Source organism: Polypterus senegalus, chromosome 3 (assembly GCF_016835505.1).
Source record: "Polypterus senegalus isolate Bchr_013 chromosome 3, ASM1683550v1, whole genome shotgun sequence".
In the NCBI taxonomy this organism is placed as follows: Eukaryota; Metazoa; Chordata; class Cladistia; order Polypteriformes; family Polypteridae; genus Polypterus; species Polypterus senegalus.
In genome coordinates this window covers 237,237,315-237,262,935 of record NC_053156.1, presented here as the reverse complement: position 1 = coordinate 237,262,935, position 25,621 = coordinate 237,237,315, and the positions used below count along the sequence as shown (strand labels likewise).

Below are 25,621 nucleotides of genomic sequence, written 5' to 3'. Positions count from 1 at the left end.
TTGCATGTATGTGTATGTATATATATATACACTCACACACCTATCTACATTATATATATATATATATATACACACACACACACACACGCATACCTACATACATACACACACAAGCACACACACATATATATAATTTGTGTGTGTATGTATGTAGGTATGTGTGTGTATATATGATGTACATAGGTATGTATATGTAGATATGTATATAGATATGAAGATATGTATGTGTATATATGTATATATACATGTATATATGTATGTATATATATATATATACAGTATATATTTATATATATATATATTTATATATATATATATATATATATATGTAGACTCAAACCCATTATGACAGCAGCAATCCAAGCTGTGAGAAAACAGTAAAAAGGAGGCGTGTCAGACGTCGTGGTACATTTTCTGATGCAGCTAGACGAAAACAACTTCGTGACGCTGCCGCCAAATACACAAAACAATTACTTTGACAATCATGTTACGTTATTTTCAAAATGTTTCCTTTTCTTTTTCTTTACTTCTTTAACACACTACTTCTCTCAGTGGGCTATATTTTGCTAGTATATATATATATATATATATATATATATATATATATATATATATATATATATATATATATGTAATACGATAACATGGCTGTTCATTTGTCTGTCCAGGATTTTAAATCACCTGTAGTTTGCAAACCGTTTGAACTATTGACCTGAAATTTGGTACACATATACTATGTGACGTCTACTATCTTCTTTTGGGGTGATGATTAATCTCCAAGGTTATTCCTCTTTTTATTTTTATTTTATTTTATTGTAGAATCAACTCTCGACAGAGGCCCGCAGGGTGGCTGTGCGTTACATGCATATGGATACTGTTCTCATTCACTATCACCTTCACCATCACTTCCCCTACCTCTTCATATCTTCAATCATTCTTGAGGCAGATTGAAGACTTAAGTGCCAGCTTAAGTGAAAAATTAAGGAAAACATACTAAGTAATTGCAACACAAACAGTGACTTAATCAGTTTTAACGTGAAAAGATACCAACGAAAGAAGAGAAGAAGCGGGCCACTAGGGTGGAGAAAAGAAGAGCTGCTCATGAAGCAGCAAGCGTATCAACCTCTGAGCAAACAAATGCTAAACTTACAGAGAATGAGTATGAAAACTATGAATGCTCAAGTCATGTGTATTTATGCAGTGTACCATTACTGTATATATGTATGTATGTATGTGTATATATGTATGTTGTCACAAAGCTGAGACATACTCAAAGAAGTTTTGGGGCAGCCACCCATATATTTTGGTATCCTGGCTGCAAAGTCGTTTTTTATCATAACAACAGCACTGATGTGCATACAAACGAGTCCAAGACAAGACTGAGGGTAAGGGGAAAAAGGGCAGGCTTTTAAAGGGGAAGACAGGAAGTGAGGTCATGGGAATCAGGCACGTGTTCGTCACTCATTGGATCAGGCCCGGACGTGACATCAAGGGGGCCGGCGCCGGTTAGTTCTGTCTCCATTGGTTCAGTCCCGGAAGTGATGTCACGAGAGCCAGGTGGAGTCTCCCAGGGATGGTCTACAGGGAAGTGAGAAAAAGAGTCAGTGCACTCTGCCACAGCCCAGCCTGTCTCAGAACTGCCGTCACTCAAGCCCTTTAGCTGCCTCCCATGCGCACGTGTGTGACAATGTATATATGTGTATATATATATATATATATATGTATATGTATGTATGTATATGTATGTGTGTATATATATATGTATGTATGTATGTGTGTATATATATATATGTATGTATGTGTATATATACATATATATATTATATCAATCAATCAATCAACATTTATTTATATAGCACATTTTCATACAAAAAAATGTAGCTCAAAGTGCTTTATAAAATGAATAGAAAAATAGATGACACAATAAAAAATAAACATAAGTCAACATTAATTAACATAGAATAAGCAATATCTACTCACAGAGTTCCAGTCTTCATGGCACTGATTGGCTGGACCATGCAGCAGTTTTTGATGTTGTGTTTTGGCCACTATGCAATTAGCCATGTAGCACAGTTGCATACACACTGCGGGCATGTGTTTTTTTGTTTCTAATCTATCTGTGCATATTCTTCAAACTTTATTCTTCCATTAAGAAGATAGAAATGCTTTTGTACTTAATAGTAAATCTTTTGTTGTTATTATTTCCCAGGGTCTCCTATGTTTATTGACTCAGAAGGGGGAGGTTAGGCTTCTTTAAAGTTTGCTTTGAGTACTTCTGTGCTGCGTGGCTAATTGAAAATGCATTTGACCTTGCTCACTTCCTTTATATGCATCCAGCACATGGCTGGCAAGAGGGCATGAGCTCCAGCTGCTGGGACTCAAAGATTGGTTTAAACTACTCCATATTGGTACTACTCTGTTTGAGCTTGTAAGTACCGACAGAGCCCGTGATACAGAGGACCAGTGTTATGAACTTGGGGACTGTACCTGTTAGTACCTAATCTGTGCTACATAGTGGGTAGCATAACATGTTTAATTCAGCAATGAAGACACAAAGTACAATATATCTAGGCAAAAGAACAACAGTTTTTTCATAATATTATTATGGTTAGCTACTCTTCTTCTTTTTCTTCTTTCGGCTGCTCCTGTTAGGGGTCGCCACAGCAGATAATCTTCTTCCATATCTTTCTGACCTCTTGTTCTGTTACACCTATCACCTGCTTGTCCTCTCTCACCACATCCATAAACCTTCTCTTTGGGCTTCCTCTTTTAGCTAATGTACCCCTCAAATGACAAGGCATATAAGGGTACAAATCCAGGTGGAGTAGTGATATGATAGTAACATCATGCATGCATGAAGCAATTGGACAACAGCATAAAATGGGAGGTGGAGTACACTTACAGTACACATACATGAAAGTTCTGCACCTTCCTGCAACACCTCTGTGATGTCATGCAGGTCTCTCAAAGCATCTTAATTTTTGAGAAAAAATTTTGTCTAACCCAACTGCACAGCAAATTTCCAGGAGAATATTAGCTGAACAAGGACACTGGTGAACACAGCATATTTGATGTGAAAAATTCTTTACTGATTTTTGCCAATTACTGATTAACATGGCTCAGGCTGCTGGGCATCCTACATTGGATAATGCCGGTTAATATAAATAAATGCATTAAAACATCTGAGAATAAATAAGTGATATTTATTAATACATTCTTTGTTTAAACATACACCTTTATAATTAATGCATGGCATTCTAGTTTTTTAAGAAAATATTTTTTCTGTACATAATTTGCCATGTTTTATATTGCTACCATAGAAAACACTGGTGGGAAAGGTAGCAAATCCTCTTCGATCCAAAATGGAGTTTCCTCCTCTGTACTTCAGTAGTTATTTAACAAATTCAGATCCAATTCTCATTTAAAATTTGTATTTTCTTAATTTTTCATTTTATTCATATTTCATATGTTTCTTCCTTTTTGGCTTTTCGGAACTCTATAGCATATGACATGGGTAAATGCATGGACAGCTGTCAAATCCTAATCAAGTTCTTCTTCCTTCGGCTGCTTCCGTTAGGGGTTGCCACAATGGATCATCTTTTTCCATATCTTTCTGTCCTCAGCATCTTGCTGTTTTACACCCATCACCTGCATGTCTTCTCTCAACACATCCATAAACCTTCTCTTTTGCCTTCCTCTTTTCCTCGTGCATGGCAGCTCTATCCTTAGCATCTTTTCCCAATATGTCCAGCATCTCCCCTCTGCACATGTCCAAATCAATGCAGTCTAGCCTCTCTGACTTTGTCTCCAAACTGTCCAACCTGAGCTGACCCTCTAATGTACTTGTTCTTAATCCTATCCATCCTCAGCACACCCATTGCAAATCTTAGCATCTTTAACTCTGTCACTTTCACCTCTGTCTCCTGTTTTTTGGTTAGTGCCACCGTCTCCAACCCATATAACAAAGCTAGTCTCACTACTGTCCTGCAGACCTTCCCTTTCACTGTTGCTGATACCTGTCTGTCACAAATTACTCCTGACACTCTTCTCCACCCATTCCACCCTGCCTGCACTCTACTTTTTTCACCTCTCTTTCATAATCCCTGTTACTCTGTAGTCAAATCCTGATCAAGTTGTGGTGCCTTTTTAGTGATATGCCATCCAAGCTATTTCATTTTTCCATCTGCTGTGTAAGGTTTAATAGAACATCTGCAAAACATCAGTGTCAGTAAACATATATTTTTCAGTCTTTTCTTTCAAGGCTGTTCTGCTCATATCCCTATGAAACCAAGTGAGAGAGCCAGGTCACAGTCTCATTTGTGACTGACTTTTGTATTAAAGCGCAACCCCTAAATGTTCTGTAAACTGAACATGCTTAGTCTCCCAGAAAACAATTGTTTCAAACACTTGGCATAGTTACAGAAAAGTTTTTCATGGCACTGACAACAATTAGGATTCTGAAACAAACTGGCACCATTCTGGTAAACATAAGTGTGAAGGTTTTTATTGCATATGATTTTATAAATAGTTTTTTTTTCTCTCTCAAATCTGTCTGACAGAGGTGGTAACAGTTATTGTGTGTTGTTTGTGTCTGAAGCATCCTTCTCTTATCCTTTTCACTCATTTTCTGTCATTTGTTTCTCCTTTCTGACAGGGAACTGTTGCATTTTTCTAATTAATTTTCTGTTGATGAACAACAGTCATTTATATCTCTTCTTGTGGTCATAGTGAAGTCTGGGGTGTGTTGAAAATATATTCATTGTAATTGGACATCAGTGTTTTTCTAGCACCTAGTAGATTAATTGTGTCTCTAATACCTAGTGGCATTTTTGATAGTTGCACATTTCTAGTTTTTTCTGCAGCTGACTACAGCAAACTGCTATGGGTTACAGCGGTTTAGATGATATTTTTGCACTCACTCAACAGAATATAACAGTGTATATTAGCAGGCTTTGAGTATTGGGTCAATTACCCGAGGATGTCTCTTCAGGTCTTATTCCATAATTTATAACTGGACAGCTCTGTGAACATTATACATTTTCTGGGGTGGGACAGACAGGTGTGCTGTCCTAGTTTAACCAGTCACTAAATTAGTATTTTGGACATTAGAACATTTACTAGAAAATTTACTTTAGCTGTTTGAGTGACCTTTCTTGTGCATCATTTATTTTGTTAATTTCATAGAATAATTACCGTCCTCAATAAAAATAAAGTCTAGGCACTTGCCATGTACTGTAGATTGAAAATGAGGTATTGTGTATAAACAATATTTAAATGGCCAAGAGGCGGGCCAAAATATGGTTCATGTGAAGCATATACAGTCATATGAAAAGGTTTGGGACCCCCTCTCAGCCTGCATAATAATTTACTCTACTTTCAACAAAAAAGATAACAGTGGTATGTCTTTCATTTCCTAGGAACATCTGAGTACTGGGGTGTTTTCCAAACAAAGATTTTTAGTGAAGCAGTATTTAGTTGTATGAAAGTAAATCAAATGTGAAAAACTAGCTGTGCAAAATTTGGATACCCTTGTAATTTTCCTGATTTGAATGCATGTAACTGCTCAATATGGATTACTTGCAACACCAAATTGGTTGGATTAGCTCGTTAAGCCTTGAATTTCATAGACAGGTGTGTCCGATCATAAGAAAAGGTATTTAATAATAATAATAATAAGTCATTACATTTATATAGTGCTTTTTTCAGTACTCATGGTCAATTGCAAGTTGTGCTTCCATTTAACTCTCCTCTGAAGAGTGACAGAATGGGATCCTCAAAGCAACTCTCAAAAGATCTGAAAACAAAGATTGTTCAGTATCATGGTTTAGGGGAAGGCTACAAAAGGCTATCTCAGAGGTTTAATCTGTCAATTTCAACTGTAAGGAATGTAATCAGGAAATGGAAGGCCACAGGCATAGTTGCTGTTAAACCCAGGTCTGGCAGGGCAAGAAAAATACAGGAGCGACATATGCGTAAGATTGTGAGAATGGTTACAGACAACCCACAAATTACCTCCAAAGACCTGAAAGAACGTCTTGCTGCAGATGGTGTATCTGTACATTGTTCCACAATTCAGCGCAATTTTCACAAAGAAGATCTGTATGGCAGGGTGATGAGAAAGAAGCCCAGAGTCGCTTGTTGTATGCAATGCTCATTTAGACAAGCCAGATTCATTTTGAAACAAAGTGCTTTGGACTGAAGAGACAAAAATTGAGTTATTTGGTCATAACAAAAAGCGCTTTGCATGGCAGAAGAAGAACACAGCATTCCAAGAAAAACACCTGCTACCTACTGTCAAATTTGGTGGAGGTTCCATCATGCTGTGGGGCTGTGTGGCTAGTTCAGAGACTGGGGCCCTTGTTAAAGTCGAGGGTCTGATGAATTCAACCCAATATCAACAAATTCTTCAGGATAATGTTCAATCATCAGTCACAAAGCTGAAGTTATGCAGGGGTTGGATATTCCAACAAGACAATGACCCAAAACAGTTCAAAATCTACAAATACATTCATGCAGAGGGAGAAGTACAATGTTCTGAAATGGCCGTCACAGTCCCCTGACTTGAATATCATTGAAAATCTATGGGAAGCAGGCTGCCCATGCTCAGCAGCCATCAAATTTAACTGAACTGGAGAGATTTTGATTTGAAAAATAGCACACCACAGATTTCTTTTTTTGCATTTCAAAGCAAAATGAAAAAATAGCACACCATAGATTTTTTTTTGCATTTCTTTTATGTGGTAAGTATACAAATATCTGGCATTTCAATCTGATGTAATCAATGTAGAAGTATAATCTCTTTTAGTGTTTTTGCTTGTTATCCCCTGGAACCTGGCTTTTGCCGTCATTCTGGTGTCTGATATTAGTGTAAAATCAATTAACTGTCTACATCCATCCATCCATTATCAAACCCGTTATATCCTAACTACAGGGTCACGGGGTCTGCTGGAGCCAATCCCCGCCAACACAGGGCGCAAGGCAGGAATTTCCTTCCTATAAAGTTGTCATATCGACTGAGTAAGGATATTTTGACAATTCTTTAAAAGCCTTAGTCATTTCAGCAACATTAACTACAAGAACAATTCCCAGATCCTTAAATGTATTATTATCAAAACGGTTTTGGCCAACATGATTGGTTCTTGGTCAAGTTATGCAAGAAATGCCCCTCATTACAAAAAACATAAAATCCCCTTCTACTATCAACAAAATAAGACTGCTAGGTAAGTTGTTTTTTTAGCGTTTATGTAGTTGATTAATCAAGTTTATGTCTTTCAATCATTTCTCTGAAATGCTGGAACAATTGATTAGCTTGAATGAAATATCAGTGGAGCAAATGATTATTCTAATCTAGTGTTTGTGCTTCATTACAGTCCCAGTCATAGCTTATTAGTTAAGGATCTGTTAAATGCTTGTGTTGCAGTGGTATGCTGAATCAAATCAATATTTAATGAATATGTAAAATGATGAAAATAACATGCTTGGTTCATTCACAGTAGCCCATGACTACTGTCTCTGTAAACTTCAGTCAGCTGTTAGTAGGTTGGCTGTATGACATTGAAAGGCTTATGCTTTCAGTGTGTTTGTTACAATTTCTTTGAATATAAAGGGTAGGAATTGGATAACTGGCATTGGATACTTAGTAGCCTCACTCTTTGATTTTTGTTGCATTGCTAATGACATTTCCAGTTCCTTTTTTCAATAAGTTTGGCTGTGTTCTTCAATATAGAGCCATTCTGTCAATCTTTTGCATTTCTTCTTTAGCATCTTTTCTTTTTTTCTTAATCTTTTTAAGAACTAGTCCTCTAAATCTTCAGTGATATGTGTAATCTTGTTCATTTTGGCCTTGTGCTCTTATAAAATGACAGGCTGATTTCCTTGGCAGTTGTTATGGATCAAAGCTATTATCAGTGTAACTGTAAGGATGGCTAGTGTAAAAGAAAAATAACAGCATTTAAAGTTTAGAGACACATTTGCACACTCACATTCAACACCCCATCCACAACCTAGTTAGACAACATACCTTTCCCAAGCCTAAGGCGTTTTTGCTTCTTAAGAAACCTTTTCTTTATTTTCTTTCTCCTTATGACAAGAAACCAACTTTGAGGGTTCTAATCAATAACTTCCTAGTATACTATTCTATGATATAACTTTTGTATCTAGTTTCAATGGATCATTAAAATAATAACTTTAATAATAAAAGGGAAAGCATTCAGAAATTGGTTTCCTTAGGATATAGTTAAAAGCAATTATAATAAATATATTGTAACTCATTATGACTATTAAATTTCAGTCTGCAGCTCTTACAAGCCTTTGACCAACTCTGCATTTTTCCAAATGTGAATCTTTGCAATATAGTAAAATTCTAGCACTAAAGCAGATTCTAACACAGAAACATGCACATTGTAAACTTCTCGGTTGCTCTGTTTAATATTTTTGTCTTTCTCATAGTCACGGCTATGGTGCTAAAATATCTCAATTCATGTCACTTATTGTGTATCTGCTTAGAATTGTAATTTTGTACCTCAGGTGTCCCTGTCTTGATGCATTTCTGCTAAAGGAAACAGTTCCTCATCAGGTGTTTTTTGATGACCTTCTTCAGCCTGCTGGTTTCATTTTTGTGGGTAGGGTGTGTTTTACCAAAACACTGTATTCTACAATTAATGTGCATCTGCATCTTCTCTCAGTTTCAATTTGCTTATTTTGTTGCCTCCTTTACACTTGATTGCATCCAGATATTTAAATCTGTTCCTATTCCGACAGCTGAAATAGTAGTTGTATAATAACTGAAGGGCACTTCTATTAACATGATAATGCACAAAGTCTGCATTTTGAATATCTGGTTATTTGCACATTGAAAATGTGGAATTAATTATATAACTTTTATTTGTTATTATTACTATCATACTAAACTGTAATGTATTTCATGCTATATGCAAAATCAGTTTGTTAAATGTTTTTTTACCAAAATGTGGTATATTTAACATGGTAAATGGATTCATTATAGTAATATGTAATTATTGCATCAGCCATGTATAATTCCATAAAGGTTACCTTCTTTAGGTGGTGATCTTTGATCTGAATAGGTTCCTCTTGTTTGTTGCTGGAAGAATTCATCTATCTGTTCATCCATCCACAATGTTGTCTTGTAACAAAATTGACTTAAATTACCAAAAATAGAAAAGTAAACTGTATTATTGCAAAGTAAAGTAAGTAATGCATTAGTCCAGATGTTTTTTTACAAGAATATGGAAATGGAGTGTAAGCTGGGTGTAAATATACAAAAAGTAAAACCAGCTTGTCCTTAGACCTTAGTAGTTACAATTTAGTAAAAATCATAGTTATAACTAAAGTGACTTCAGCATCAGCCTGAAAATGTAATTCTGGGATATTCTGTCTTATAAGCGTTAAAATATGGTATTTCTCTTTTTGTGTGTTGACTGCCTCAGCAGAATATAGTCCCATAATTGTCATAGATCATTCCTGTCTGATTATTCAATTTAGTTCTGTTATTTTTATACTAGACATTAAGCCTGTTACAATAACGGGCGCTAGAACAGTAGTGCATGAACATTAGTAGGAACAGTCTATATTAAATGGCAAGGACCTTGACCTCATTCTGTTTCTTGTCTTAATTTTTTTTTTTGTCAAAAATATTTTTTCAAGAAGCCTAAAGTAAAATAATAATAAAAATAAAATAGAAACGTACATGACAATACAGTAAGTATAATTAATATTGCCTTAGTGTAAAACTTTGTAACAATCTGTAAGACACAATATCTGAAGAAGATATTTAGGTAAAACTTTCAATTTTTTTACCTCATGAAATTTTTCTATACAATTTCATTATAGACAACATTTCTTGTAAATATTCTGTCTGAGTTTGGCAACAGTTTGCCTTGTTCAGGAATCTCTACAACCTTGACAACAACATCTGGAAAACTCTTGATAATGCAACATAAAACTGACCGTGGGTGAATACTGGTTCTGGCAAGTAAATGCCAACCTTTTCTAAGGTTTGCTCTTCTGAGTCTTTCTCTTTTAATGTTTTTCTGACAGTCATTTTCTTTTTCTTCAATCGATCTATTTGCTCGTATATTTCTTTGTCTTTCAGCCTTTCTTTTGTTGATGTTTACTTGTTGAGCTGACTGTTCTTCCAGGAGATGTTGCTTATATAGGATTTGATTGTCTGTGTGTTTTGTCCTACTTGACGTGTCCTTTTTTTGGGTTGCATGTTGTTAGTAGATACGTCCGTAATATTTTCTCCTACAGTAATACTGGCTTGTATGTGGCTGTAATATGCATCCTTTAATATGTCTTTAATTTTCTCTCGCAGTAATACTGGTTTGTATTTCCATAAAATGCCTGTAATTTTCTCTGACAGTAATACTGGCTTTGATGTCCGTAATATGACTTTAATTTTCTGTCACAACAGTGGGCAATCAGTAGAGTGTCCCCAGCAACTGATGTAATGTGTGGCGTGCTGCTTATAATCGTGCCTGTAGCGTCTCCCCAGCAAGTGCTGTGCAGTTCCCCAGCAAGCATTTTAATCTGTGGGGGCATGCAACTGATTATTTTGTGTGGCGTCGCCACAACTACCCAATCAGCACTCTCCCCAGCAATGTTGTCCTTTATATCTTATCATGCGCAGCCCGTGGCAAGGCCATTCACTGTGTTCCCAGCTTCCAGTGTGTGTGCTTTATTTGCTCATCGTGCGCGGTGGCGGCTAGGCAATTCACTGCGGGCCCAGCTTCCAGTGTGTGTGCGTCCACGTGCCGAGCGCATGGGCGGGGCACGGTACAATGTGCGGCGCGGCCCGCACATGCGCACTTCACCAGAAGACACACACGAACACTGGACGCACACAAGGGTTTTATTAAAGAGGATGATAGTATTCTTTACAAACTCAGAATTCAGTAAAATGTATAATAAACAATTACAAACTTCAGAAAATACTTCTATTGTCAGTCAGCCAGTTGTTATCCAAACCGCTATATCCTAACACAGGTTCACGGGGGTCTTCTGGATCCAATCCCAGCCAACACAGGGCGCAAGGCAGGAACAAATCCCAGGCAGGGTGCCAACCCACTGCAGGACACACACACAAACACCCACACACGAAGCACAATTTAGGATCGCCAATGCACCTAACCTGCATGTCTTTGGACTGTGGGAGGAAACCAAACACCCGGAGGAAACCCACGCAGACACAGGGAGAACATGCAAACTCCATGCAGGAACAACCTGGGAAGCGAACCTGGGTCTTCTTACTGCGAGGCAGCAGTGCTACCACTGTGCTACCGTGCCACCCCAATACTTGTATATGGCTTATATATTAAGATACGCATTAGTCTCAATACACAGCAAAATAAAGCAGTTCCAAGCTGATCTTAACAATAAATATCAAAATTATCCTTGAGATAGCTCGTCCATGGCTAGTTGCATGCCTCTGTCATTTCCCTGTCATCTTACTGTAGGTAATGACAAGGGCAGCAGTTGGGCTGGACTTTTCTGGCAGCAGGAGAGCTGAATATGGGCTGTTGGAACAAAAGGCATGTGAAAAAAATTATAGTGACACTTCTTTTCCATTGGCAGTATTATAGATTTTAGTTATAGATTCTGGTGACAGTGAAGCATACATAGGTGACAACCTTGCTTAAATGGTAAGTGTTTCACTTTCAAATGTGCCTTTGTAGGAAGAGCTTTGGACAACTTTCAAAATTGTTGTTCACTGATCTCCAATATACAAGGTAGATTTACAGATGATATCTTAGAGAATTCTAGTCTGTTAATAAATAACAGCATGTTATACTGTAATTGTGACTGGGTTCAACAGATGTGCACAGCGAATGACACAACAGCATAGGATAATAGTTATGATGAACTTCTGGCCTTGTTTACACTTATTTTTCATAATAATTCAAAGGCCTAATGCTGATATGTACTGATCAAGAAAACCTTTGTTTGAAAAGCCTAGGGAATGCCCCGAATATGGTCATGAGCAAAAACATTTCAGTTTTTTTATAAGGTATTTATATTTTGTTCACATTTTACCTGTCACTTTACAGTGAGACATCCTTTTTGAAAATAAATGTTTTCTCTACATTTTACATACCTAAGCAGAATGTTGTTCCTTGCAAATGAGATAGTTTGGAAAGGTTGTTTCACAATGAAGCAATAATAACTGTACCTTGCACAAGTACTCTGTTAGCTGTATCACTACCCTACATCACATAAAATTTACTTGTAGCATGATAAGTGATTCGAATCCACAAACTAGTGAAAAAAGTAAACTTAATGGTTTTTATCTATATTTTCTTACATTTTTTAATCTATTTTTATTTTTGTTTTCATTTTTTTTAGTTTTAACAGGTAAAATATTCTATATTGTGAAAATAACTAAGTAGTATAGTAATTTTTTTATTAAATATTTTCCCCTCCCTCTCTCCTTCCTCCTCTTTATCTGTCACATAATAAACAGGTGAAATTGATTAGACTGTCTTTGTTTTTAACATCTAACATGTCATACTGTACACTGAATCCTATCAAGTATAATTGTAAACTTTGGCATCGCCTCCTCTTTCTCTCTGTTTCTTTGTCACTCATAATCTCAGGAGATGTTTCTGTGGTGTTAGTGTTTTTCCCTGCTATCCAAACACCTACTGCATACTCTTGCGCTGCTTACTGTTTTTGTGTAGTACCTTTTCATGTTTGCTTGAATCCTATGTTTTGACATTACATACTAGTTTTGCATGGTTCACTCAGTACATCTAGGTGGGGACCAAAAAGTGATTTAATCCAAGGGTGCCTTTCTCCTAAATTCACCTCTGGTATTGGTTTATAATTATTGTTATACTTACATATATTATGTGTTTTATACAAATGACTAACCAACAGAAATGCAATATCCACAGGTAATCAACGTATGCTTGACTAAAGCAAGGAGTCTTTAGCCTGGATTAGAAAGCTGAGACTGAAAGAACATCTCTTATACAAGCAGACAGATCTTTCCAGGGTAATAATATCTAGCACCTTGATATGTAAACAAAACTGTAACTGCATGTAATCAAAAGCAAATAATTACTGAGAGTTATGGAATCGAATTTGAAACACTGTTCATACTATGACACTCATGCTTAGAATTTTTTAACCTGGTTATTAATTGGCATAACTACCACCTAGGAAATTGCCAGGTAATTTAGAGCTTCTGGTTATAATCATATTTAAATTAAAATGTTTTATTTAGTAGCAAATGTCTACATGAATTGTTTTTAAGCTGATGATACAGTAATCAATTTACTATTAAGTTAAGTACTGTTTAATGTAAAACAGTTGTTACTCTCTATGCTTTGAAATATTTTACTGAATTTAGACCAAAAAATCAATAATCCTTGTGGAAGTTTAAAAAGAAAGAATCAGAGCAGCAACCAAGATAGGCTTTCATATATAATTGCTACTGTATTTCTGACAAAGTTAATAAAGAAGAGTGTATTGATTCTTTTGACTTTACAATGTAAACGTCAACATCATTTCTTCTGTCCTTGTCTGACTGATGGACCTTTAGCTCTCTTGAAAGAACATATTCTATCATAGAATACTTTACTAAACCTACCTTGAAAGAAATCTTGAAATCCAAAGTGAGAATGATAGATAACCAACTGAGACATCTAGAAATGAGCTGTAATTTAAATGAGCAATTTGTCTTGGCCTATGGTCCATATAGGTTTGAAGCCAAATGTGTTGTACTGTATATAAGCAACTTACTTACCAAACACCAATTTTAATTCCAACTTATAGAACTAGTGTACTGTTAGCATAAGAGTTCTCTATATTTTTTTCCTTGAACTGATGACTGAAAGTGTTAGAAAACAAGATGAAAAACGCATTAAGCACTGTACATTACAAGTCTAAAACAGTTATGTTTTCCCATTCTAACAAAGGAAAATAAAAACATAAGAGGTAAACACTTCTAGGAATGGTATATCTTACAGTTGGAGAAATTGTCAAGTGTACAGCTTTCCTTTGTATTTATGAGCCCTTACAGAAGTATTCTTGTGGAAGTAAAAAGGAAACAAATTTCATTTCACTTCAACTCATTTTCTTTCTTCCTAAGCAGATCTCCACTTGTAAGTACATTGTTCTATTCACCTTTTCAAATGTATTCATCAATTTTATGAAATTGCTTTTTTTTTATAAATGCATCTTTAAAATAAAACTGTAAAATACATTCAAAGTTCAGAGTTTTCATTTTGTGCCTTTGAATTTAAGTGCTTTCTTGAATTGTCACTAGGTTGAAACACACAGGGAATTTCTTAGGCATAGCAGAAGAGATTCTCAAATGAGGAGCACAGTAGGACTTTCTAAAGAGATTTTTAGTTATTGGCATACTAATTGCTAAGACACCACTGTGTGGCTCGAAGTGGTCCACTGCCTATATCTGCAGCATCAGCTGCATAGCAGGGACCAGTTGTGAATGATATAGCAGTGCTTTGCAGAATGTGCCCATACATACACCTTTCCTCACCCAACCAATTGACCTAACATACTTCTTTGATGTTTAAGAAAAAAAAGTGGCGGATCAAAAGGAAAATGTCATGCAGACCTGGGCTGGGATTTGAACCCAGGAATCTGAAGCTGTTATGCAGCAATGCTATCCATTGTGGCATTTTGTCAGTATAATAATTGCAGTGAGGTTAAAATTATTTATTATTCATTTTTGTACATTTTTATTATAATAGTATTGATATACAGGAGGGGCGGCACGGTGGCGCAGTGGTAGCGCTGCTGCCTCGCAGTTAGAAGACCCGGGTTCGCTTCCCGGGTCCTCCCTGCGTGGAGTTTGCATGTTCTCCCCGTGTCTGCGTGGGTTTCCTCCAGGCGCTCCGGTTTCCTCCCACAATCCAAAGACATGCAGGTTAGGTGGATTGGCGATTCTGAATTGGCCTTAGTGTGTGTTTGTGTGTGTCCTGCGGTGGGTTGGCACCCTGCCCAGGATTGGTTCCTGCCTTGTGCCCTGTGTTGGCTGGGATTGGCTCCAGCAAGCAGACCCCCGTGACCCTGTATTCGGATTCAGCGGGTTAGAAAATGGATGGATGGATGATATACAGAAGATATCTATAACAAAAATAAAACATGCTTTTGCAAATGCTTGATTTCTCTGTGTTTTCAATATCCCTAGATACCTTTGAATTTTGTGGTCTTTTATAAATAATGAGCCGTCCCCAGTGGCTGAGCCCGCGAATTAGTGACAAACTTTAAAAATCAGTAATAATCAAAAAGGTATTGCTAGCTAATCGGAGGCAAGGCACTGCAAACTCCAAAACACAGAGGTAGACCGACTCCCCACTCCTGACGTCACGCTTCCCCCTCCCCTCTGTCTCAGATTAGCTCAAATATATTGCTCCTGCAAGTGAACTATACTTCTTAGCGTGATGAGAGAGGTTGCTAAATTAACCCGGAATTTTCAAACAAATAATAGAAAAAAACCCAATCTAAATCTGTTAAGTAGTTCTGTTGTAAAAAGTGGACAGACAGACGGACATTGGATTTTATATATAGAGAGAGATATCACGCCATCTCACATAAAGCTAAGATGCCGTACATGTCCTTCAGCCATTATTAATTTTGGCACTGTATTTTTTTTAGTTAAAGTTAATCTCATCTTTAGCAAAAATTAAACTAAAAATGGCATTTCCTCTTAGAGTTTGGCAGACGAACAATATATTGTCATTTTTTTTCTTTCAATGAAACATAAAATGAAAAGATCTAACTGAATTGAAGCACCAATAATAAACATGGCATTATTTAATAAATACTACATCACCAGAAACATGTCTTGAAAGTAGTAGATTGACCATGATGACAGAACTGTGTTTTATAACTTAAAATTTACATTAAATTGTGAACATTTAATGTATTCTGTAGAATGATAACATGTCTTAATTTTTCTTAAGTCAACTTGTTACTGACCTTGAATTTCTTATGTTGCAATCTGTTGGTAAAACCTCAAACTGCTAAATTTGGTTAATGGACAATGCCTCACGAGTCCAGTGACCTGGATTTGAATCTCTGATGGGTTTCTTGTTTATAAGGGTTTTCTGAATGTTTATGAATGGACTGGGCAAGGTTGGTTGTTCCCTTGCTCCCAATGCAGTGAATTGGCTGTGTCCTTCTGTGACTTTAAATTGGAACAAATTGAATAGAAAACAATATGTAAATCTGAGTACCGCTTAAATTTTTTTGGATGCATCCATTTTTAAACCTGCTGTACCCATGCTGGAATAATTTTGAGACACCAATTAACCATACACTTTATCTTTGGCCTCAGGTTTTTAAGGAATTCATATAAACATATGTCCTGGGTACTGCGGTGGGCTGGCACCCTGCCTGGGGTTTGTTTTCTGCCTTGCGCCCTGTGTTGGCTTGGATTGGCTCCAGCAGACCCCCATGACTCTGTAGTTAGGATATAGCGGGTTGGATAATGGATGGATATGTCCTGGGTATGACATTAAACTCCATCCGGCCCTGCAGCTGGTAAAAAAAAAAACTTCACAAAGCTCAGGACTCCTTTTTGCTCTCCGCGGGAGTAGCTCTGCTGCTTGCATCATGAAGTGGATGGGGGAAAGCCTTCGGGAGCCCCATCCCCGGAAGAGTCGAAACCATTGGAGAGCCAATAGGGTCAGGTCTGTTGGGGATCGAACTGGTGTGGTGCTGAGGCGTCGCTTGCTGCACAGCAGCACTTGGGTCCCAATTTCAGGTGGCCCATACTGGTGGGCGCATGGAACGTCTTGTCTTTTTGGCAAGATGATCATCTTCCTCATGCTGTTGGAGGAGCTGTGTAAACTCCGCATTTCAGTGGCGGCACTCTCTGAGGTGTGCAGACTGGGGACTGGCCAGTTATCTGTAGGTGGATACACCTTTTATTGGTCTGTTCGGTCTTATGGCTGTCATACGCGGGGAGCAGCTGTTGCTGTAGCGGATTGGCTTCTTCCGATGGTGTCCGATGTCACTCCTTTCAACGAACGTATTATGGGACTCGGATTATGGCACTCCCTGGGTGCCTTGTATGTTGCTTCAGTGTATGCTCCAACAGCGGTGAGTGTTGTCTCTGCGAGGGAGACATTTTATTTGCAGCTTCGTTCGGTGGTTGATGGGTGCCCATGAGGTGACATTCCTCTGGTCATGGGTAACTTCAATGCAACCACTGGCACTGACAGGGCTGGGTATGAGAATTGTCTCGGTCCCCATGGGTCTGGTGATCGTGGACTTTGCAAAAGGTCAGTGGCTGCGAATCACTGGATCCCAGTTCCAGCTCCCTGAACCGCATCGTTGGACTTGGTACTCCATTACTGGTGGTACGGTGAAGGAGATCGATCACATCCTTGTGCGCAGATGCTGGGTGCTCTTGCAAAACTGGGAATTCTGACCACAGACTAATTGTTGCTACTCTTAGGATCCAGCTTAGGTTCAGTAGGTTACCACCTACTAGGAAAATGATCCTGGACTTGCCCAGATTCCAAGACCAGGCTGTTTCTAATGAGTTTGCACGTAGTTTGTGTGAGAAACCTTCAGATTTGGGTACGACTGCCGATCCTAATGTGATGTGGGAGACTTTCCGTAACAAGACCCTGAAGGTTGCTGAGGGTTGTGTTGGTGTTACCGGTGTTCCCAGAAGGAGGTGTTTTATCTCGCAGGGCACCCTGGATATCATCGAGAAGAGTCACAGCGCACTGCTCAATGGCAACTCTGGTCTGTACTGGGAACTTAGAAGGACGGTTGCGAGGGCTCTGAGGGCAGATAAAGAGGTGTTTGTTAGAGGAATCTGTGAGCTAGTGACACACCATCTGTGGTCTAGCGACCCACGTCCTACTTACAGAGGAATTGAAGCATTACTGCACATCTGAATCTGTTCCTTGGAGAGTCACAGTCAGGGCAGCTGATGGAACGGTTCTTACAAATGAAACAGGCTGGTGGTAAGCCTGTCCTCCTGGCATTGCAAACAATCTTTGCTTCCATTTGGGAGATTGGCATCATCCCAACTGACTGGAAAATGGGACGTCGTCCCTATCTGGAAAGGGAAGGGTGATCACCTGGATTGCAGCAACTACAGGGGGATAACACTGCTGTTGGTGCCGGGTAAGGTCCTTGCTAGAGTTGTCCTCAATAGGATCTGTGATCACTTGCTCACCTACCAGCGAGCGAAACAGTCTGGTTTTATGACTAAGAAGTCTACCATCGACCGCATCCTGGCACTGAGGGTTCTCATGGAGCACAAACGTGAATATCGGCTGAGTTTCTTTGCAGCCTTTGTCTATTTTCGCAAAGTGTTTGATTCAGTTGATTGAGCTGCCCTGTGGGACATCCTGAGGGTTCGTGGGATCCCCTTGAGGTTGCTGGATATCATGGCTGGCCTGTACACTGGTACTGTGAGTGCTGTGCAGAGTGGATTCAGTACCTCTGCGTTTTTCCCAGTTGATTCTGGATTCGTCAGGGGTGTGTTCTTGCTCCTACTCTGTTCAATGCTTGTATGGACTGGGAGTTGGGCAAGGTTGTGGGGTCCTGTGGCGGTGGGGCATCTGTTGATGAAGAAAGATTCACGGATTTTAACTTTGCTGACTATGCTGTGATCTTCGTGTAGTCAATGGAGGCTCTGATCAGGGCATTCGAGAGACTGAGTGAGGTGAGTGTCTGGGCTTGCGAGTGTCCTGGATAAAAACCAAGGTCCAGGCCTTTAATGACCTCTTAGGTACAGATTCAGCAGTGTGTCTGTTTGCGGAGAGAGTGTCGACCTTGTCAAAAGGTTTACTTACCTCAGCAGTGACATTCATGTCTCTGGTGACTCTTTCTATGAAGTCAATAGACGGATTGAGAGAGCATGGGGGGTCATGAGTTTGCTGGAAAGGGGTGTGTGGCTTTCCTGATATCTATGCAAAAGGACGAAGGTTCAAGTCTTGGTGCTTCCTGTCTTGCTATATGTCTTGCTGGACTCCTTTGGTACTGTGTCTCTCTGGAAAATCCTTGGGTACCGCTGGTTTGACTTAGTGTCGAATGAGTGGTTGCTCATGGAGTCCCGAATGATGCACATTACCTGCATTGTGAGGGAGCGTCAGTTATGGCACTATTGTTGGGGACCTGAGTGGATGGACCAGGCCAAGGGGTCACCAACGTAACACCTGGCTGCAGCAGATAAAGGGTCATTTCCAGAGGGTGGGACTGGACCGTGTGTCTGCCTGGAGGGTTGCAAATCGGGATCCCGAGTTGTTTCACCATGTGGGTGCGGCAATGCACTGTACCAGTGCATGCTCCCCAACTTGACTTGATATTAACATATATATAGTTGTGATATTTCTTTCTAGCTTGTACAGTGCATCACTTTTTCCACATTTTGTTATGTTACAGCCTTATTCCAAAATGGATTAAATTCATTTTTTCCTCAGAATTCTACACACAACACCCCCATAATGGCAACGTTTTGAAATCAAAATGGAATGTTTGCCATGCCTATTAAGTAAAGGAGTTTTTATTCAGTTATGATCTATCTTCAGGGCATTTATTTTAAAGAAGAGTCATATGGAAGAAAAGAAAGATCAAGTGGAGGGAATCTTAATGTTAGTTGGGAGTAGAGAATATGTTCATAATAGGAAACTACTGGATGTAAGCAATAAAAATCAGTAATATCTAGCACAGCAGGAAATAATCTTCTTTTGTTTACTAAGAATAAATGGTGTATTTACCTACTCTACTACAGTGCAGATTTTCTCTCCCCAGGATATGTAGTTACTTCTGTTAGACGTTTAGTATAGGTGGAAATATTTTCTCCAGCAAGGTTTTTAAAGTCTTTGAATCATCCTTTGCAGTCATGTTTTAATAAAAATGGTTGTTCTGCATAGAAACAAGCAGATTTTGTTCTTCTTTTATTCTTCATTTTGCTTTTTGAGTTATATTACTTCATACTAATGATTCACTGCTTGGGTTTTTGAGCCAGTAGTACCTAAAATGATTGACTTTTTTTCTTCTTAAGACAATGTATAATACATGCTTGATTAATTGGTATTTTTTTTTAGTAACAGTAACTTAAAGGTCTTACCTCACATTATGTAACTACAGTGAAGAACCTCAAAGACATAAAATACATGTATATAATTAATCATTGCATCACTACATCAAACTATATTAAAAAATGAAGAGACTCTGTGCCACCATTTTATTTTTTTTTTCAAGAAAATTTAAAGGATGTGTTGAATTTTGAATATAGAAAACACCATCAATGCAGGACCACTTTAGTATTTTATTTTATTAGCAGAGACTGATTTTATTTTTGAAATAGGATTTAAAATGTCACAAAAAATGTGACATTTGTACAGGATCTGAAAGGGCATTTTAAGACAAACCAGAGAGCAAAACATGAGAGTAGTTGGCAGTACACAAGTAGGTCTCAAGCAATAGCCACAGGATAGACTATAAAAAAATATATGTGATTAAAATATGATAGGGATTTGGAGATGAGAATAATGTGATAGTGTTTTGTTTGTTACTTGAAAAATGCCACAAATATGTCAAAACGTGGCCATATTAAAAAGTGTGCTGAGCCCAATATCCAGTTGATATGTTTAAAACTTTTGGGAGAGAAAAACTCCAATGCTGAGGATATTTTAATTATACCCATTTAAACAGAAACTGTCTTTCTAAAGGTTGTACCATTTATCCTAGAGAGAGACTAGTCGCTTTTGTGTCAGCACCGTCTTAGTACATTAACATTAAAAAAAATAATTATACCAATGTAAACCTTAAAGCAGTGGATGCAATATAATTATAATGACATATTTCAAATTTTGGACTAGTGGGAAAAAGGTAACAACAAATCACTGTTCGCTTTTTCTAAAGACATATACAGGAGGAAAAGTTTCACAGCTTGTCAAACAATTGTCACTTGTAGATGTGTCCGGTAAAGGTTAAATCTATTGGGCTGCTGATGGATTAAAGAAGTACATGTGAATTGGGGAATCCAATACCACATTGTAAGAGAGCAAGAGAGAGAAAACCACAACAGGAGGTGTTAAAGCTACTTGAGGATGTTTTAAAAGAGGAGTTAGGAGCATGACAAAATATGCCAGCCAAGATTTATGTGGACAATTTGTGGAACAAACATCCAGATTTTTAAGGCAACGCAAGTACATTATACAGTAAATCAAAAGTTGGATGCTGAATTGAATAGGCTTGTTAGAGAAAATATCATTTTGCCTGTGAATTACTCTGATTAGGTGAATCCAACACTAATTGTTTCAAAGCTACATGGATCTGTAAGAATCTGTGGGGATTACAAATTCACTGTGAGTTTGATGCTCAAAATGGAGACATATTCAAATCCTAAAACTGTAGTTCTGTTTGAAAAACTTTATGTTTAGTAAATCGGCCTTAAGTCATACCTATCAACAGATAAGTCTGGATCAAGAGTCTTAAACGTATGTCACCATCAATACCCGTAAAGGATTACTTACAGTGAATTGTCTTCTCTTTGAGGAGTTGTCAGGCTCACCAATTTTTCAAAGAATTAGGGAAAGATTGCTGCAGGGGTTTGAACACATGACCTTGTAGCTTGATGAAGTTCTGGTAATAGACCACATTGAACAGAAGCATCTGCTAACAGTGAGTGAAGTACTTAGTAAGATGATTCCAAATCGAAGCCATGTGAATATGAGTTTGTGTATGGGTGTGAGTTTGAGTGGGCCCTGAAATAGACTAGTGCCCTGTTTTGCAATGGTACCTGCTTTGTACCTGATGCTGCCAAGATTGCCTTCAGCCCTGCAACCCTGAATTGGATTAAGAAAATCTGAAAATTTTAATTCATATTATGTTGAACAATGGAAAAACTTTTCCTATATAAAATATATGAAACATGTAAACACCTTTCATATGACATTAGGTAATACAAGGAGTTGAATGAGCTAATTGCAGAAGGAGTTGTGATGGACCTTCACTTCAGAGTGAGTGGACCATATTTTAAAATTACCAGTCTTTGCACTGTAAAATTCTTACATTATCAATTTTCTAGAATTTTTTTTTAAACATTGCTGATTACTATATTATTTTTCACACGATCCTACAAAGTAACGTCTACTGATCCACTACTGAAATCAATAGTGGCTACTTACCATTACTAGTTGTTATGTCAGCTAAAAAAGTAATTAAGAACCCAGTAGGATCAAAGTAGTGATATTTTGTGAGTTAGATACACCATGAATAGGTTTAGAAAATATTGCAGTATATAGTTTAGCTATCCATCCAGTATCAAATTCAATAAATTCAAAGTAAAGAACTAATCCTAGATGCGTTGCCAGGTCATGAAGGTGACACCCCCCCCCACACACACACACACACGCACACACACACTCACTTATTCAGGGCCAATTTTTAGAGGTTCCTATTAGCCTAACATGCGTATGTTTAGAATGTTCTCATTGAGTATCCCTTGCAAATATGGGAACAACATACCATCTCCACAAATACATTGGCTATGCTTACATTTCAACCCAGGACTCTGGAGCTCTGTGTACTTAATAATTAGTATTTCTTATTTGACCGGTCTTCTTTTAATTCTAGTGAGTTACTGGTTACTTAATTATATTCAACTAGCAAAATACTCGCGCTTCGCAACGGAGAAGTCATGTGTTAAAGAAGTTATGAAAAAGAAAAGGAAACATTTTAAAAATAACGTAACATGATTGTCAAAGTAATTGTTTTGTTACTGTTATGAGTGTTGTTGTCATCAAGGATTTGATTATCATTATTTCTTTCAGGTTCGTATTTGGAGGACGTGTTGTGTTCAAGTTACATTCTGTGTTTGTCAACCATTGTAAAGATAACAGGTTTCATTCATCAAAGTGTTCACTACCCAAATCGCTATGCAAGTATTTAGCAGCATCGTCTCTATTAAGTTGTGGATTTTCCTGCGAGTATTTAGCGACAGTTTGTCTATTAACTTGTGGATTTTTCTGCGAGTAAATGTACCACGACGTCTGACACGCCTCCTTTTTAGTGTTTTCTCACAGCTTGGATTGCTGTCATAATCAGTTTGAGTCTACATTATATATATATACATATATATATGCATATATCTATACACATATATACAGTACAGGCCAAAAGTTTGGACACACCTCCTCATTCAATGTGTTTTCTTTATTTTCAAGCTTTGTCTCCTTCCTCCCAACTCTGGCTCCTCGCGTGGTGGTGGCTGGGCTCTTTTATAGCACACCCGGAAGCGTTCCAGGTTATTAACCACCTGGCCCCGGGTGGGGCTGAAGACTCGTCCAGCTGGGCTGTGGGAAGCAGACAGCCCCCCCTAGCGGCCACCCCGGGCCCCAACCAAGTTGTGGAGGACTCTATCTCCCATGGAGCCTTGCGAGCGGTTGGGGAATCACTGTCAGCCAGGGAGGCTGCCACCAAGCGTCTCAGGGGAGGTATTGGACTGCCCATGGCGGCTCCCCTGGCGTGATGATGCGAGACGCAAGACGCTACTCCGCCTCACACGGTGACCGAGCTGCCCGCTATGGCCGTATACAGTATACGAAAGTAGGTTCCAGTTATGACCGTTACACGTAGAATTTCAAAATGAAACCTGCCTAACTTTTGTATGTAAGCTGTTAGGAATGAGCCTGCCAAATTTCAGCCTTCCACCTACACAGGAAGTTGGAGAATTAGGATGAGTTAGTGAGTGAGTCAGTCAGTCAGTCAGTGAGGGCTTTGCCTTTTATTAGTATAGATATCACAAGTATATGCTAAAACCAAAAGTGAACGGCCTCGGTATCACTACTTAATAGTTGTTACGGCACAATTTCTTCACATGTGCTGAATAAGATTAACTTGAATAATGTTACTAAAAGATCATCCTGAAATTGATTATATGTCTTAGTGTTATCTTCTTCAGGTGTACATCTAAATAAAATTGTAAAGTTTTGCATTGAAAAACAATTTGTATCAATCTGCACAGCATAGGCAGGTTATCAAATAAATGACTATCTGTGTCTTCCGTGCAGCATGACATTAACATAAAGTTAGCCAATCTCTTGTGTATCTTTGAATATTTATTTTACTCTTTTTTAATTGTAGCAAAGCCTTTGGACTGTTAAATCACTCACTTGCTGTAAGTTACACAGTAAGAGCCAACTGATTTATAAGCGATAAATTGTGCTAATGATAGTGGCCTGGAAGTGGAAAAGCACCAAGAAAATCAAGTCATTTCCTAAAATAATGGCTGCAAGCAAAAGCAAAAGCCAACAAGTCTTGCCAACAATAATAAAGAATTCAAAAGTGTGTTTTTGCCATATTGCATTAATGAAACATTTTCCGATCCTTTCTCCCCCACCTGGTAGATTTTCAGATAGTATAACAGTGATTGCTTTTCTTATGCAATGATTTCACAGAGGTCACATTGGGCATTGATTAATTTCTGGTTAATTTAATTTTTTTCATCTACAGAACATGTTTTAGAATTATGCTAAATCTTGTCTGTGAGTTATTTATTTCTAATAAAGACAGAGGTAGGAGTGAGTAGTACTAGCTATTTTTTATGAATTGTGAAAATTTATCTTAATGACATTATGAGCAAACCTTCCTAGACATTTCAGTCTTATTTGTAGATAAAAGGCTTGTTTTAATGAAATACAAGAAACAGTCCAACCTTTAGCTCTTAAGAATTAACTGTTTTCTTCTTGCTAAAAAGCTTTCAATCATTTCAGACTAATTTTTGTCCCCATACTGCTTTCTCAAAATTAGAAAGCAGATATTTTGGTTTTAGACGACGGTACATCCTTTTTTATGTTGCACCATATTTATGTTAGAAATAGTTCACTATTCATGAAGTCCTTTGGAACAAACATAAGAAATGGAGGACTGTATAAAATGAATGTATTCCTTTCATTGTGCAAGTAACACATTTCAGTAAAGAAACTACTGAAGACTTGAGTTTAACAAGACCCTAGATTGATTTCTTGAAGTCACTTTGTAATTAAGCGCCAATGATTTAAATAGAACCTAAAACTACATGTTTAGTTGCAGGTAATATCTAATATGTAATGATTTTATAAATTTGCAATTTCTTATTCTGGTAAACTGTATCAATTTATCTGAAGAGAAAGTTTATCATTATTAAGTTATGTTGTTTTAGTAAACTACATACATTTGTTTTCTAATGGAATATAATTTTCTAATATTCACTTTATTTTCTCACTCCTAGTGGTCACTTAAAACAAGAATGCAACTAGGTTATGCTGCATATGTGACCTTATATGGCTGGGGAGTTCATTCCTTCAGCAACAGACTTTAGAATACCTGAGCAGGAAGTTCAGTTTAGGAGTAATTTCTGCAAATGTGTTTTTTCATTCTTTGCTTTTGTTGCTGGATCATATCCATCAAATCAGAGAGGCAGTTGGTGCTCCTTGAAGAATCATGTGGTGCCATATAGAATGTTTTGTGGCTAGGGTCTCGGAGCTAGCAATAATAATCTGGCATTTTGAAGTGTTTCTTCTGGTCATTTAGAATTTGCTGAAAGAAAAGACACCCTTCTTTCATGTCTGTGGTTATACATTTCAGAACATATCTGAAAATCATCTACTCCTCACCAAGT

General features: G+C 37.8%; 1 protein-coding gene and 1 long non-coding RNA gene across 2 annotated transcripts in view; one reads left to right on the top strand and one right to left on the bottom strand.

Annotated features, from left to right (window-relative positions):
* smyd3 (SET and MYND domain containing 3) overlaps positions 1–25,621 on the top strand; it is a 1,145,948-nt gene that overhangs the window by 75,741 nt on the left and 1,044,586 nt on the right. The gene's annotated exons all lie outside the window — the stretch shown is intronic.
* Positions 6,756–10,002, bottom strand: LOC120526004. The gene is made up of 3 exons (XR_005633059.1): positions 9,967–10,002; positions 9,052–9,158; positions 6,756–7,925 (listed from the first exon to the last, which is right to left on the bottom strand). It is a non-coding gene; the product is annotated as an uncharacterized LOC120526004 (long non-coding RNA).